The sequence below is a fragment of the Amphiura filiformis genome, chromosome 19 (assembly GCF_039555335.1).
Source record: "Amphiura filiformis chromosome 19, Afil_fr2py, whole genome shotgun sequence".
In the NCBI taxonomy this organism is placed as follows: domain Eukaryota; kingdom Metazoa; phylum Echinodermata; class Ophiuroidea; order Amphilepidida; family Amphiuridae; genus Amphiura; species Amphiura filiformis.
The window spans coordinates 51,939,230-51,954,826 of record NC_092646.1 but is presented as its reverse complement, the minus strand read 5'-3'; the positions used below and the strand labels follow the sequence as shown (position 1 = coordinate 51,954,826).

The 15,597-nt window shown below is 35.5% G+C and overlaps 1 long non-coding RNA gene across 1 annotated transcript; it reads right to left on the bottom strand.

Moving 5' to 3' along the window:
* Positions 1–4,612: 4,612 nt before the first annotated feature.
* On the bottom strand, positions 4,613–12,088 carry LOC140141131 (uncharacterized). The gene is made up of 3 exons (XR_011857354.1): positions 12,054–12,088; positions 7,072–7,229; positions 4,613–4,676 (listed from the first exon to the last, which is right to left on the bottom strand). It is a non-coding gene; the product is annotated as an uncharacterized lncRNA (long non-coding RNA).
* Positions 12,089–15,597: the final 3,509 nt, after the last annotated feature.

Here is a 15,597-nt window from a genome sequence, read left to right as displayed (position 1 = left end):
ACACTTGATCGATACATGAAAGTGGTTATTAGGTCGGAATTACCCAAATAAGGAAGTTCAAAATGTTGAAATTTTTTGGCTAAAATTTTGAATGTCCAAAAATGGTGTCAAAAATACTCTAGAACACTTGATCGATACATGAAAGTTGTTATTAGGTTGGAATTCGCCCAAATAACAAAGTTCAAGAATTTTGAAATTTTTGGCTAAAATTTTGTATCTTCGTTATTTGGCCAAATTTTGCCCTAAAAACAACTCTTATGTATAGTTTAAGTCTACTACAATCTTTTGACACCATTTTTAGGCATTCAAAAAATGTGGCCAAAAATTTCAAAATTTTGTTTCTTCGTTATTTGGCCAAATTTCGACCTCAAAATTTTTGAATGTCCAACACTTGATCGATACATAAAAAGTGGGATATAGGTCTAAATTCACCCAAATGACAAGTTCAAAAATTTTGAAATTTTGAATGTCCAAAATGTGTAAAAATATACTCAAGAACACTTGACCCGATACATAAAAGTGGGATATAGGTCAAAATTCACCCAAAATAACTGAATTTCAAATTTGTGACATTTTTGGCTAAAATTTTGAATATCAAAAATAGTGTCAAAATACTCCAGAAAACTTGATCGATACATGAAAGTGGTTATTAGGTCGGAAGTCGCCCAAATAACTTGAAGTTCAAAATTTTGATATTTTTGGGCCAAAATTTCAGCCCAAAGTAAACAGTATTTTAAAGGTGGGTAACCTGATTGAAAATCTCATCCTCCACTTTTAACCTCATCAAAATGCTGATTTTGGTATCAGATGAAAGCTCATATTTTTTTTCATAAACATATTGAAATTTGGTGTATTTCCGAAGAAATCATCAAAAAACTGCCAAATTAATCTCAACTATGGTATACCATATAGTTGCGACTAATAATTAGGCAGTTTTTTGATGATATCTTCGGAAATACACTGAGTTGGAACTTCTAATTTCAATATGTTTATGAGAAAATAGGACCTTTCACTTGAAATCAATATATTACATGATGATAATCATTAATAAAAACAATGTAGACTACCAATATCACACTGTATAAATGTCGGTAATTCCATTAGGAATTAGTCACATTTACAAAAAACATTTACATTTTCTTTTGCATGAGTGCTTGAAAGGGATGACATTTTATGTTATACACAAGTTTTAAAGAATTTGATTTTCCAAATATATCAGGTCACCTTCCTTTAATAATCATTTTCTACTTTAACAAAAGGAAATTCTGATGGTTGTCCCTTAATCTACTTTGAACTTTCATCCAAACTTTAACCTTGGGTTTCACTACTCCTTGTAAACAGACTCAATGCAGCACTCATAACTCATCTAGACCCGATGTGAAACAGACTCAACGCAGCACTCATAACTCATCTAGACTAGACATATTTTAACTCTCCATGTAAAAGCAGCTTTATACATTTTCAAACATCCGTTTTCAATTTGGTAGCTTAACCCTAATCTGCTAGGGGCTTTTTGATGACGGGAAGGGAAAGAAGGAAGGAATAAAGAGAGAAAACAAAGGAAGATTTTGTTTGCTCTGGGTGGGATTAAAACCAGAGACCCCCTCACATGCCAATCACTCGCTCAGCAACACTTTGCCATGGGTCTTGGGCTTCGCTGGTCAGCGAAACCATGCCTATATCACTTAGGGCGATATTGCATCATCACACTACATGGGATGCACGCACAAACAGCGCATATATCAAGTAATATTTTGTAGTACTCAGACGTGTTAGAGTTAAGCAAAGGGCGGAAGGGGGGGGCTGCAAAAATTTTGCGCGTAAATGTGGAAATGCAGACAAAACAATTAAACATGGTCCTCATCTTCCTCATTAGCTATTTATTGTTTTATTACAAACTATAAAGATGGCTTAATTATGAAGAAATCCATACAAGGTGTATCAAAATGATTGGGATCCATAAGATTGTTAGTCTAATCAAATACCTGCTTCTTCCACATTCAGCATTAGATCCTCTTGAAATTACTACAATTTATTGTTTAATGACAAATCTACAAACAAGGTACATAAACTGGCCTCAAAAAGAAACTTATAATTTTTTACAAAGTCATATCTTAATATCCTCTCATAAAAATGAATAAAATTGCACACAGGATAACTTCAATACTCTACTCTAAACACATGTCAGTAACCAAGCAGTTGTCCAACTGACACAACAGTAAAATGCACTGACACGAACAGCTTCGGGACCACATTCACAGGTGAATAATTGGAACCCTACAACGAAATCTGTTGGGATGTGAATTTTGGTCCAGAAAGGTGTTCCATGTCAGTGTATGTTGCTGTTGTGTCAGTTGGACAACTGCTTGGTTACTGACATGTGTTTAGAGTAGAGTATTGAAGTAATCCTGTGTGCAATTTTTGTTCATTTTTATGGAGAGGATTTTAAGATATGACCTTGTGAAAAATTATAAGTTTCTATTTGAGGTCAGTTTAGATGTAATGATGCATTTTGATGAAGCAGACTTGGCCATGTTCACTGGATATTGATATGGGTACCAATCATTTTGAAACACCCTGTACCATATTTTTGCTGGACCATGAAATGGTATCAGCCTACATTAGTGTATCTTACTTACTGACTGACTAACATTTTGGTCTAAAATGGATATATCTCTAAATGCCACAAAGGTATGACCCCTCCCAAGTGGTGTCAAATTAAAGAGAAAAAAGTAAAGAATATAATAAAAATATTTTCACACCTGGGGTGGCACTCAACATAAGACCCAGGTCAATATTCATATGGGTCCTTTTCCTATCTCAAAAGCCTAGAATATATGAACCCCCAAGTGGTGTAAAATGAAAGAGAACATAGTAAAGAATATAATAAAAATTATTATCCCACCTGGGGGTAACACTCCTCATAGGACCTGGGTCAATAATCATATTTTGGGCCCGGGGGGATCACTCCCATTGTGGCCTGTACACCATCTGCGATAATAAAACGTGTAAAAAGGGTAGTTTTTTCATGGGTAAGCATGATACGCGCGTAACGTGTTTAGGGTGTCAAAAACATGAAATATTGGAAAAAAGGGTAGCAAAATTGCAATTGCTAATACGCAGAAATGGAATTTAGGGTATGAAATTTCATGCAAGGAATAAAATCCCTGTTTAGGTACGGTGGAAAACACCTGTTTAGGGTATCGCTTTAGCCAAGCTGCTAAATCCTTTTTAGGGTGCTTTCCAAAGTTGATTTTCACGGATGGTGTACAGGCCACAGGCCACAATGGCAGGATTTTGGGTCCTTCTCATATCTCGAAATGCCAAGGTGGTATGAGCTCCCGAGTGGTGTCAAATGAAAGAGAAAGAAGTAAAGAATGTATGTCAAATAAAAGAGAAAAAAGTAAAGAATATGAAAATAATTTCTGTGGGGAGACACTCATAATTAGACTGGGGTCAATATTCCTATTTTGGGTCCTTTTCATATCTAGATAATATTAGATATCCAAAGAATGTATGACCCCGGTGACAGTGGTATACTGCAAAAGGCCTGTGGTTCAGCTGTGGTGCCATAACCGCTCTGGTTTTATATATTAATAATTAATAAATCTGGCATTTTAGACTGCATTATATTCAGATTTTAATTTTTCACATACCTCAAACAGTTGGTGCACACTGCACAGTCATTGACCTCTGAATAGGTCATCTTCCAAAGTTAAACTGTATTAAGGGGACTCGATCTTTTGTTGGTAATTATAGAGGGCCAGGGGATTCACTCTATCATTAAAAAAATTTTTTGAAGAAGTCAAAGTGCCCTAGGAATAAAAACTGTAGTGCAATTCACGCCAGACACAATTTCTTTATACGACAAAAAATAATTTTTGTAATCGATCAAAAAACAAACGCTTTTATCAATTTTAAATTTAGCCTGAATCCGTAAATATGGTACCTCTCGCCCTTTTTTTAGGTCAAGGCTATTTTTACCATTATGCAGCGAATCATTGTTGAAGCTTATTTCACATACATGTACAAAAAACATTCTAGAGAAAGAATGAGCTATATACTGTTGAAATATCTTTGTTGATTTCGAATGATAATGTCATGAAGTCGTGAAATTTTAAGGTCAAATTCCTAAAACCAAAACAAAACATTGCGGCCTTGATAATTCCCGACTTACGCTTAATTTCATCATCACATCAGTGTCTTTATTATTTGTTTGAAACCTTTCCCAAACGTTCGGTACTATTTATGCATAAACGGCTAATCTATCTTTACAAACCGCATCTTTTTTAGTAAACAAAAGGCTAAAGATGGCATTATGAGATTTATCATTTATCATTACACTCATCCGCTCAACTGCCACCATGGTCGAAGCGGTAAAGCGCTAGGACGCCAGTAATCAAAGGAAGTTTAGAATCGCTGGTTCGAGTCCCAACGAAGCCTGTGGAAACTTTTTTTTTCTTCAAAATTCATGATCGCATTCCAAAATGAGTCACTTGTCGGTAAATCATGTATCGTATCCTTAATGCAGTGTGTATAATTTTCTGTGCGTGAAGTTTCTCAGTTTTTTTCAGACCATGATGTCACCTGATATGTTTCTGGTAGTTTACTCGGGAGTTTACTGAATGTCATCCATTGCCCGTTTCACCAATCATTTTCTTCCTTAGTCTGAGGCACTGCAATAAAATACAGAAAAATGCAGTAAATGAAATCATATTGTTCACATAATACATTCACATGATTTTACCAGTCAGTGGACCTTGAATGAAATCAGATCAAAATAGTCCTCATCATCCAAGAAGTATTTTGAGCCCTGCTTGAACTGGCTATCATTGAGTACATCTTGAAAAAAAACACGGGTGCTCAATGCAATATGTTCCCAAGTTGCACAAAATAGCTTGGAGGAGTATAATACTATGTTCATGATGCAAAGTCAAAAACATTCAACAAACATGATACAATTCTCAGCGCATTGTGCAGAGCCACCATCTCGCACTGGCAACCAGATATGAGATCTCGTGTGCTATACAGGGTGTCCCAGAAAAAAATTATCGGGCTAAGAAATTTGGACGTAAGTCGAGAAATAGACATCAGAACTCAACAATCTAAAAATAGCGTGTAGCCCATCTTATTCCGCATCTTATACGCTTAATTTTACTGGAATCGGTTGACTGATTGAAGAAATTACATAATGTATGCCTCAATTCACTTCATTCCAAGTTTGAAAGAGAGATCATTCAACACAATGCGCACTAGTGGTTAACACTGTCAGTGGCCTTCATATTTTGTTCTTTTTAAACAATCTGTTTCTTTCAAAACATCTAATTAGGTTTTGTTTAAATTTGAAAACGTGCTTGATATTGAAAAGTTTTGCATGTAAGATGATGCTCGATTGCTCTGTACTTGTAAATGTCTTTTTTTCATAATGTTGATATTAAATGTTGCATAAAGAATTATTGTAAAAAGAATTCCAGCTGGCTTTTAAAAATTTCTCACACACATTAATGTTTTTTGGAATATTTCCAAGAAATATCAAAATCACACGTAAAACTGTAAGCACTTTATCATTGTCATTCTTGGCACAAATATTCTTTGGAAAGTTAAAATATAACATATTTGCACAACCTAAAAAATTCAAGTTGGAAAGCTTCCAATTGCAGAAATCAAAGTTTTTTTCGACACACTGTTATTTATCTTCAGTGAAAGCATGAAAAACATAACACTGTCAATTTATAAAATAGATAATGTGGACTAAATATAATGAGATACACAAACTTTAGGAAGCGGTGAAAGCGAGTATGAAAAAAGCTACTGCTGATCAAACTTGGACTGCATTGATCTCGCTGCATTATGTAATCGTTAATTTCTTCAACCATACACATGTAGCCAGGACATGTAGTAGGCCTGGCCTACATGTAGTTTATTGTTGAATTCCCAAGTGTCACCTATATTTGGTACCTGTGGCTGTATGCATGGGCGGCTTTACATGGGAAGGAGGAAAGGAAAGAAAACAGGAAGAAATTGCGGCAGCAATTCCAGATCCAATATTTTCAACATGAAACTGTGGAAATGGTGTAGAAGATATTGAAATTCCAACCAAATTATAATGGTATTTCCATCCAAATCCATTATTTGATTTTGAAATTTTCAAATCCAATTATTTTCATCCAAATATATGGCATGAAAATCACCAACTAAAAGTGCTGAGCATTTCCCAGGGAGGTGACGCATATCTAAGGCTGTTAAGACCCCCTTTTTCAGCATTGCTCAATGCTTATGGTTTAGGCATGAATTCTACATTTATGTACATTCCACCAGACCCTAGTAAATCCCTGTCATGGTCAGATAACAATGAAAGAAGATGAGAGAAAATAAAAAGAAACTTGAGCTTGTTTTGCCTCACAAAACATTTTTAACATAGGTTTCGGAAACATGGGGAAGGGGGCTTGTGGGGGGCTCAGCCCCTCAATAATCTCTTTTAGGTCTGGGGGCTCAGGCCCTCCTATAATTTCAGATAAAGTAAAAAAATATGACCAGATAGCGGGAAAATGGGTGTTTTGACCTATTTTTTGCAAAATTTCCTGACACCGAGGGCACCCCCAGTATAGGTCACCAATTTTTTTGTCAGCCCCCCTCCCCCCATGTTGAAAATCTTCCTAAGCCTAGATGTTTAATGTATCTGATTTCAACAAGGTGTCATTTAAAATTGAAGTTTAACCTTCATAGTGTTTAAATCTCCTTTTTCATTTCTGAAGCCAAGTGGTTGCTTTTATATGTGATGGGTCACATATACCCTTGTGTAGAATATGTGGTTGAATTCCACTAATTTCAAGATGAAAGTAGTTAACATTTCTGGGATGTTTGCACCTTTAACAAAGCCTTTAGTTCGGGTTTTTTTGCAGTGGTTGTTCGTGACTAGAAATTATGACTTTTATGTGGAGGGATAAACTTGGGAGGTGTGCACTTATTTGCTGAATAGCCCAATGCTCTCAAAATATTTGCTTTCTTTATTTTCCCCATTTTTAAATTATGGTATTTCACCGTAAATTACCAACCCTTAAATTTACTTACAGATTCAGCACACTCAGTTATCTGGTATTGCACAGTTTAGTCCTGAGGCCATCACATGAGTGAAATGAGTGAAATCGAGGTGTTTGTTTTTTGTCCTCATTAACTTCTCAGATGCCGCAAAACAAACAAGGCTGTTTTCACCTGTAGTCTTGACTTTTCTACAAAAACAATACAGTAAAATATCATAAATGAAACTAAACCTAAATGTAAAGGATAAACTGTAAAGCAAGGTACATATTCTCCATGCATATGTAACAAGTAATATGCTCTGTTTTAAACTGAGCCTGCTAACAACATCAAAGACAAGATTAATCTGGCCAACATTTCTTGTAAATCTTGAATCTTCTAATAGTAATATCTAACTTAAAATACACTATAATTTACTGCTTGAAATATGAAATGAAATGATTAAACAATACAGAGAATACATACAGAGAAATCATCAATACATGAAAGTTCCCATAATGCAGCTATTGCCCAATTTTGGTTGCAACATAAGATTTGAATTGTTTCTAAATCCAAAATTCAGATTAGAATGTGTGGAATAAGATTTGTGTATATCCTTGACACCTTCAAGTGAATATCCAATTAAAATTGAACTTCTCTATACAATTTAAGGTTTATCCTTCAGTCATACCACTTTTCTTAGCATATATCAATAAATGATGTACTATTCATTTACAAACATGTCAAATTGGTTCACTGTGATGTGACACATTTTGGGTGCATCTCATATAAGATACGCTGCATCACATTCCAATTTGTGTGTTGCAAATTATGATATCACTTTTTTTCTGCATGACACTTTATTTTCTGCACAACAATTAAAGGGGGTAAAAACAATTGCATGTTCTAATTGGGTAAACAAAATCCACTGGTTTTTCCCATTTTTTGAAAATTCCCTGATTGGCTAGAAACCCTGTTTTTATATCAAACATCTCTTTGGTTACATTTACAGGCATTTTATGGTGTCATTCACCAGAAAATACCATGGCGCTTACAAGAAATATACACAAAAAGTCAAAAAACAAGAGAACAGTTCAAGAAAACAGAGATGTGGTCGTGGCAGATTTATGTTCACATGTTATGTAATTTCATGCATTAGCAGCTGCAATGTCAAATCTGCTTTTGCCAGTGATTCTGTGGCTATGTCTTTAATAGCGAGCCGGTTACTGTCAGAAAACGAGCTCAAAGGTATGAGCAGGAACATAAACGGTATAGTCCAAAATTTAGTTTGGACTTGGGTGTGGCAAGGACCTATCTACATACAGAGGGAGTTTAAACAGTACTATGAGTACTTATTGGCAAACTGGAAGCTAGTGCAAGGTTGTCAGGAGGCCTCCAACACTGTCACATATGGGTAAAGTAAAAATAATGGCACCGTTAGGTTGCTGATGTCTGCTGTGCAAATGAAAAAGACCAGCAAAGAAATTCATCTTTTAAAATGTGTTTTTATGATTGGCCTTAACCACAGCAATTTGTAAAATCATATAGCTGTCATGTAAAAAATAATATGCCCAATTTTCTTTCCCATATGGTCAGGAGTGTTACATGTTAGCGTGACAAGAAAAGAGAATTACTTGTATTTTAATCATGCATGTAAAAATCTACAAGTTAAAAAGTTTTGCATCGGTTTTCATGGCATTTGTGAAGTGTCAGCTATTATTAAGTACCAAATTCTTTCATATTAGTCACTTAGTAGTTCACTTATGAACATGTGAAGACCACATGTTGCGAAAAATAAAATATGTTCCAAAATCACTTTCGTCACCAGATTGTGTAGCATAATAAGGTAATGATGACAGTAATTATCTATTTACCTAGCTGGGGGTTTACACCCCAGCTAGGTACTGTAATGCTCTCGATTCTTCTTTCTTTCTTTCTTTCTTTCTTTCTTCTGGCAACAAAATTTCAAAATGCCTCTCCTCCCACATGTTACACCCTACAATTACGTAACTTGCACATATGTATCGGCTATATCCAGTGCCCATAGGGTGCAAACAGAATTGGGATCAAAGGTCATTAAAGGGGCATTTTCGGTATAACCAAATACCTTCAAAATGCTTCTTCTGCCACATATTACATAGCACAATGACGTCACTTACACATGTGCATCGGCTTTACCCAGTGCCCATACCTTGCACTCAGAATTGGGGTCAAAGGTCATTAAGGGGGTAAATCTTACAATTGCCTTATCTCAACATCTGTAAGGTGTGGGGCTCAAAATCAGTGACAACAAATCTCATGATCAGGGAACATTTTACAGGGGTCAGGTCAAAGGTCATGCAGAGGTCAAATTTTCAAATGCATTTTCTGGACATCTGTAAGGGATACGGGCTCAAACTCTTGTGACAAGAAACTTACTGACCAGGGGAACACTTTGGAACGCTGTGCAGGGGTCAGGTCAAAGGTTATCTGGGTCAAATCTTATAATTTAATTTTCTGGGCATCTGTAAGGAGTATGGGACTCAAACTCGGTGACGCCAAACCTCATGACCAGGGGAACATTTTTGTAACATTTTGCAGGGGTCAGATACCTCTAAAACACCAACATGCCCCAGCTAGGTTTGTGGTCTATGACCACCATTTGCCACTAGTTCAGTCTGTTTTAGTAAAAAAACAACATTTGGGCTAAACTTGGAAAAAATAAAACTTGCATGATATCAAAACCGTTTTCTTTTAGAGTGGGTTGAAAAGAGAAATTCTGTCTCAATCAGGAGGGTTACATCAGAATTCAACTTGATTTTTTTCATACACCAAGGTGGCAATATTCATGTTTAATTTTATTTTATTAGTGCATTGTGATAGGAACTCAAAACAAGAAAAATATTCACCATTGCTTGAACATGTTTGCTACAGCTATCTAAATAGTCAATGTCAGGAGTGTTACACAGAATTAATTAATTGGCAATAATTCAAATTTCTGAAGAAATTACCAGTCTGTTGGTGTTCTTTTTTATAGCACTGAAAATTTATTCCTGAAGCCAAACTGCTGCAATTATGATGTAAAGACCTTCATATTCAAGAAATATGTACATAAAAAACATGGTTTTCATAGCTCGACCAAAATGTTACACTCCTGACAATTAATTGTAAGTAATATAGGCTCAACAATAATGTAATTCAATTTTTTGCCCCTTTTTGAGATAGCCATAGATAGTGTTACCAAAAAATTACAAAAACTACTTTAGAAAATGTGATTTGCAAATATATATTTGAGGCTTATGGTAGGCCTACTGTAGCAAAGTGTCAGGAGTGTTACAACAACATGCAAGCTGGGCTCAAAAAATAAAATTGAACGTAAATCACCTAAATTCTGTGCCTTTTTTGAGAGGGCCATAGATGTTGTCAACAAAAAAATACAAACACTGTTTTAGAAAATGTAGTTTATAAAATATTTCAGGCCATACAGGTATTGTACAGTGTCAGGAGTGTTACACAATAGCACTAGTTTGATGGATCTTACATCAATTCAGCATTATACAAACTTAAACAGAAAATAATTTAAGATGTTTCTTGTGACAAATGTGACCATCCACCACAACTGAGCCCGGATGTCTCCAGTGCCACTATCAATTGAGATATGCTCCATTGACCTTAAACAATAAACAATAGGAAACAAAGGATTTATTGACTGTTTTATTGATTTTTTCACTACTTAAATGTCAAGTACTATAGACATGATATACATCATATTAAAGCTAATTTCAAGCAGAATATTTTGGTTGAATGTCTCAAAAATGATCATTGGCGACTTCAGGGCTCAGTTGTGCTGGATGGTTACAAATAAAAACTTTTTATTCCAGATTTCCACAAATTTTTAGATGTTTTTAATGAATTTTTTTTCCTAAACTTTGTTTCCATGAGAAAATTCTACATGACTATCTTAGTTTAGTGTCTAAGTAAAATTAGCCTTGATTCAAGGCTTCTGCCTTTTCCTCTTCTTTCTTCCTTTTAAAAATTACTTTACTTTTTTGCTCGAAATTGAACATGAAACCTTTAAATACCCAATTGACTATAAAAGACCTATATTGCTTATAGATCAATGTTTTTTTCTGAAGTATTTCCAAATCATTCTTGGATGTCATTCTATCCTTGCACTGAGCATGTTGGTTTTGGCCACAGAGGTGCCTGAGGGTTCATGTGTTTGACCATGGTCTGCCTTCCCTGATCTAACCTGGAAATCCCTGCTGGCTGCTTACAATAGCATCAAGCACACTGTATACAAGAGAGACAGGGTATTCTCACACTAAAGGACATTCCCTCCAATGGCAGAGGCATGGCTGGATGATGTTCTGTGCAGTGTGCATGTTGTGTGGCCATGGTTTTAAATAGGTTTATATACCAATGGATATAAATGAACAATTGATAGAAAATGAATCAGTCTATAGAAAGCCTGAGGACTTGGAGCAAGTCTAAGTAAAATTAAAACTCAAAGAATTACATATGTGCATAATTTTGTCAAAATATAACAAGGAATGGCATAGATCTTTTGTGTTGTTTCTAAAAATGTTGGACTACTTTTGCTAATAAACCAGTTGAAAAATACATTTAGTAACATTACTGAAGTAATTTTTTTATTTTTTCTTGACTTTAGATAGGTTGTGCTTACAATAAGACAACAATTACATCTCTGAACACTGTTTGTATTTTTGACCCTTTTGTCACACTTTGGTGCCATTATTTCTGATTATACCCATATGGCACTAGTTACTAGTTAGTGAGATAATATGTCACTTAGTAATAATATGTCACTTGTTGATAGTAATATGACACTTCTATCTGGTACCAATCCGAGAAATGAATCTGAGAGAATGGCAAAATAGTATGTACTCTTGCAAGGCATATAGCAACTTTTCTAGGCGTTGTTGACATGGTACCTTCAGGAAAGAAAGTTCAACTATGAAGACCTAACTTTTGAGTGTTGGTGTTGGTGGTTAGTAGTGTATATTTGTACTGTAATGAATGTATAATGCTCTTACCTCCCATTTTCTCCAATCTTCTCTTTAAAATGTTTTGGCTCTTGCACCCAAATGGCTTGCAGAAAAGCTGGGACATCACCTTCAATTTCTTCACTAACATATTTGTCCTTGGCTTTAGTTCACTGTCAAATCAAGCATAAATAATATATAAATAATATTCTTTATGAACAAATGCTGTGTTCAAATTGTTTTGTTTTTTTACCAGACGACGGTGGCGACAGTAATTTATCACGGCAACAGCCAATAGCGTAAACAAAATGACAATATGATGGCAACACTGCCTGCACGTTGGGCCACGTGCCGTGGTGCGTTTTTAGCTCTATTGGCCCGTTACAGAAAAAATGCCTGCGAAATATATTTCCCAGTGCAATGTATAGATTTTCAAATGAAAATAAATAATTTGGATTCAAAATTAATGAAGAAAAAAAATATTATAGCCGTAGTAAATCGATCTCGGACCTTTCTGCGTGGCAAGCGGAGACGTTAACCGCTACACCAACGCATACATTGATACATGTGGGGGAATTTTTTTGTATATAATAACATATATATAGTGAGTTATTCATAAAAAAAAATAAAAAAACAGTACTTAAAATGAGGTTCACTGTTGAACCTCAACGGATTAAGACTGATAAAATAGTGCTTGATAACATGCATACACTTATGGAATTATTTGAGACATTTTAGTGTTTCACGTGTAAAACCAATGATTGACGTCAAAATTCAGTCAATCTTTTGCTGCCCCTGTTTTTACCTTTAGGTGCACTTTTTTGTACCTCATTTTATAAGTTGCCCACCCCCACACAGTAGGCCTAACAATGAATAAATTTTTCTCAAAAAATTATGGCGCATTGGTTGACAAGTAAGATATGTATAGTATTGGGGCAAGGACTACAACTACTGCACTGGAAATTTTATTTCAGCACAGACAACAGTTGTAGAGTTACAGTCAAAAATGAGGGAAAACCAATATTTGATCAATAAATCAATAACTATGGTACTTGCCTTGAGTTGCTGAATTTTCAGTGCAGTAGTTAACTTATAGTACTTGCCCCTATAATATAATAATAATAATAATAATAAACAAAGATTTAATATAGCGCCCCATGCAGAAAAGCCTCAAAGCGCTTTTACAAAGAAAAACAATGCAAAACCTTAAAAAACTACCAAAATTACTTAAACTTACACATGATACAACAGGATAATATACATAAAATACAACAATATTACTATAACATGATAATATAGAAAGCAATTAAATATAGGCATATTGTTTTTTTTTAAAATCAATACAAGTAGCAAGTAATATAAAATGTACAAAGTAAAATACAAAATAAGATATCGTTGAAAACACATTTGGTGATGTATACATATCTTTCACTTGTCACCTATGCACTATAATTTTTGAGAAAATGCAAAAAATAGGCATAAAATTGGCCAGGGGTGTAGTATGAGCCTACCCCTTAATGCATTTGAAAATTTACAATGATTAAAAAGGGCATTTTGTGACTCACTTTTCTCAAAAAAAGTTGAGATTTTTATACCACTTGAAGTCTTGAACCGTCTGGCTACATAATGTTTATGTACCAAAATTTCTTGCAGATTATTTAATTTAGCAAACATATCGTCAATTAACAGTGGCCTATATGGAGCAGTACTTGTAATACACATATTCATGCATAACTCTGCGCAAAATCTGAATCAACTGACATTTTGGGAATGAGCCTTTTTTAAGTGGTTATCTGCTGAAAATGTCATAAAAATAGAATGCTAGGATCACTTAAATACTCCTGTAAGTGACTGAAGTAGTTTATAGTTCCATGCTCTATCTCTGTCCACACAGTAACTATCGTGTCATCATGGATAGCAGATTTCTCGATCAAATGACACACAGACAGTAAGCTTACTTCAACCCAACAAATATAGCCAGCTGCTCAGTCTGATATTGAATATTGTGATCTCTATGCAATATGGTTCTACATGCATAGGCCTACCCATTTACATGGCACTGCGTGCATAGCACTCACTGACTCAGACATGTATGGCCGTACATGCATAATGCAGGTCTCATTTCCCACGGATGTTACTTGCATACGAGACCAGATATAAAGAATATGTACCAAGTGCCCAAAATTCTGAAAACTTCAGAAAGATTTGAAACTCATACCGGTACTGCCTTGCCCTTGCTGCAGGACGGTCAATCACAATGCAGAGCTATGCCTACTACTATGGAAACATATTAAATTTGGGTGCAAAGTAATGTACAATTTCATGAAATATTCATCGCTGATGATGAAACCGAATTCATTTCAAGAATATTTTAGATCAAATAATTACAACTTCGATTCGAAACTTTAGTTGCTCTTGCAATAACACCTTTTTGCATGTAGCATTATTATTCCATCACGGTTAATGTTTACGTGTGGGTTCATGAGCATCCATCTTTAAATATTGCCTCTTTACCAGTCGTTTCTCTAAATCCATGAAATTTTCCTGTCAGGGTTGTTAGCGGTTACCGCAATTCATAAAGCTGAACCATGTTATTGTATTATACCAGGGAAGAACAGATTATACCACTGTTCCCCTGGGGAATCAGACCTTCTTGGGATTCTGAAATATAGACCCAAAATAGGCATTTTGAACAGAGTTTTATGAGGGAGTGTCACCGTGTGGAAATTTATAAAGTAATTTAATACCGGGAGGGGGGTAGGCCTACCGGTACATTCTTCTTTATTTTATTTCTTTTATTTGAAGCACCACTCGAGATACAAAAAGGACCCAAAATATGAATATTGGCCCAGGTCTTGTAAGGAGTGTTATTTCCCATTTGGGAAGTGGTTGTAAAATAAATAGACCTATAGGCGGGATATACTGCTTTATTCTACGTTACCTACGGTACTTCCTTTCTCACCGAGATTGAGCCAGAAATATCTGAACGCACAATATTTCCAATCTGTATCTGTAGCAATATTGCTCAACGCTAAAATTACGGTGCTTGACGAACAGGAAATGGTTGTGCACATGCGGAATGCTATTTATTGTAGGGCCTAGTTGCTTTAGGTGGTTGGTTGCTTGATTCTTGAATTCTTTTGAGTCTTGTATCGTGGTGATGTGGTAGGGTAGTTTGTTCCAGTCTTGTACTGTCCTTGGCCAGAACGAGTACTTCAGGCAGTCCTTATTTGCTGTTATAATTTGATATGAGTTCTGATGAAGTTACCTAGAAAGGACGTTGGACCGGCAGAAGGAGGTCGTCGACCGGTAGGGGCAGGAGACCCTCTCTAGCCTTGTGGAGGATGGTTAACCTGATTGGCTGTTCTACGATCTTTAAGAGAACACCAATCCAGCTCCTTCAGCATGTTAGTGACACTACTAGTTCTTTTGTGGTCATTCATAACCAAAGCGCGCTGCGCGACGCTGCACTATCTCAATTTTGTTACTTAGGTCCTTTTGGTAGGGGTCCCACTGAACTGGCATATTCAATGTGGGGACGTACACGTGACATGTAGGCATTTTGTTTGGTGCAAGAGTATAAGTTCCTTCTAAT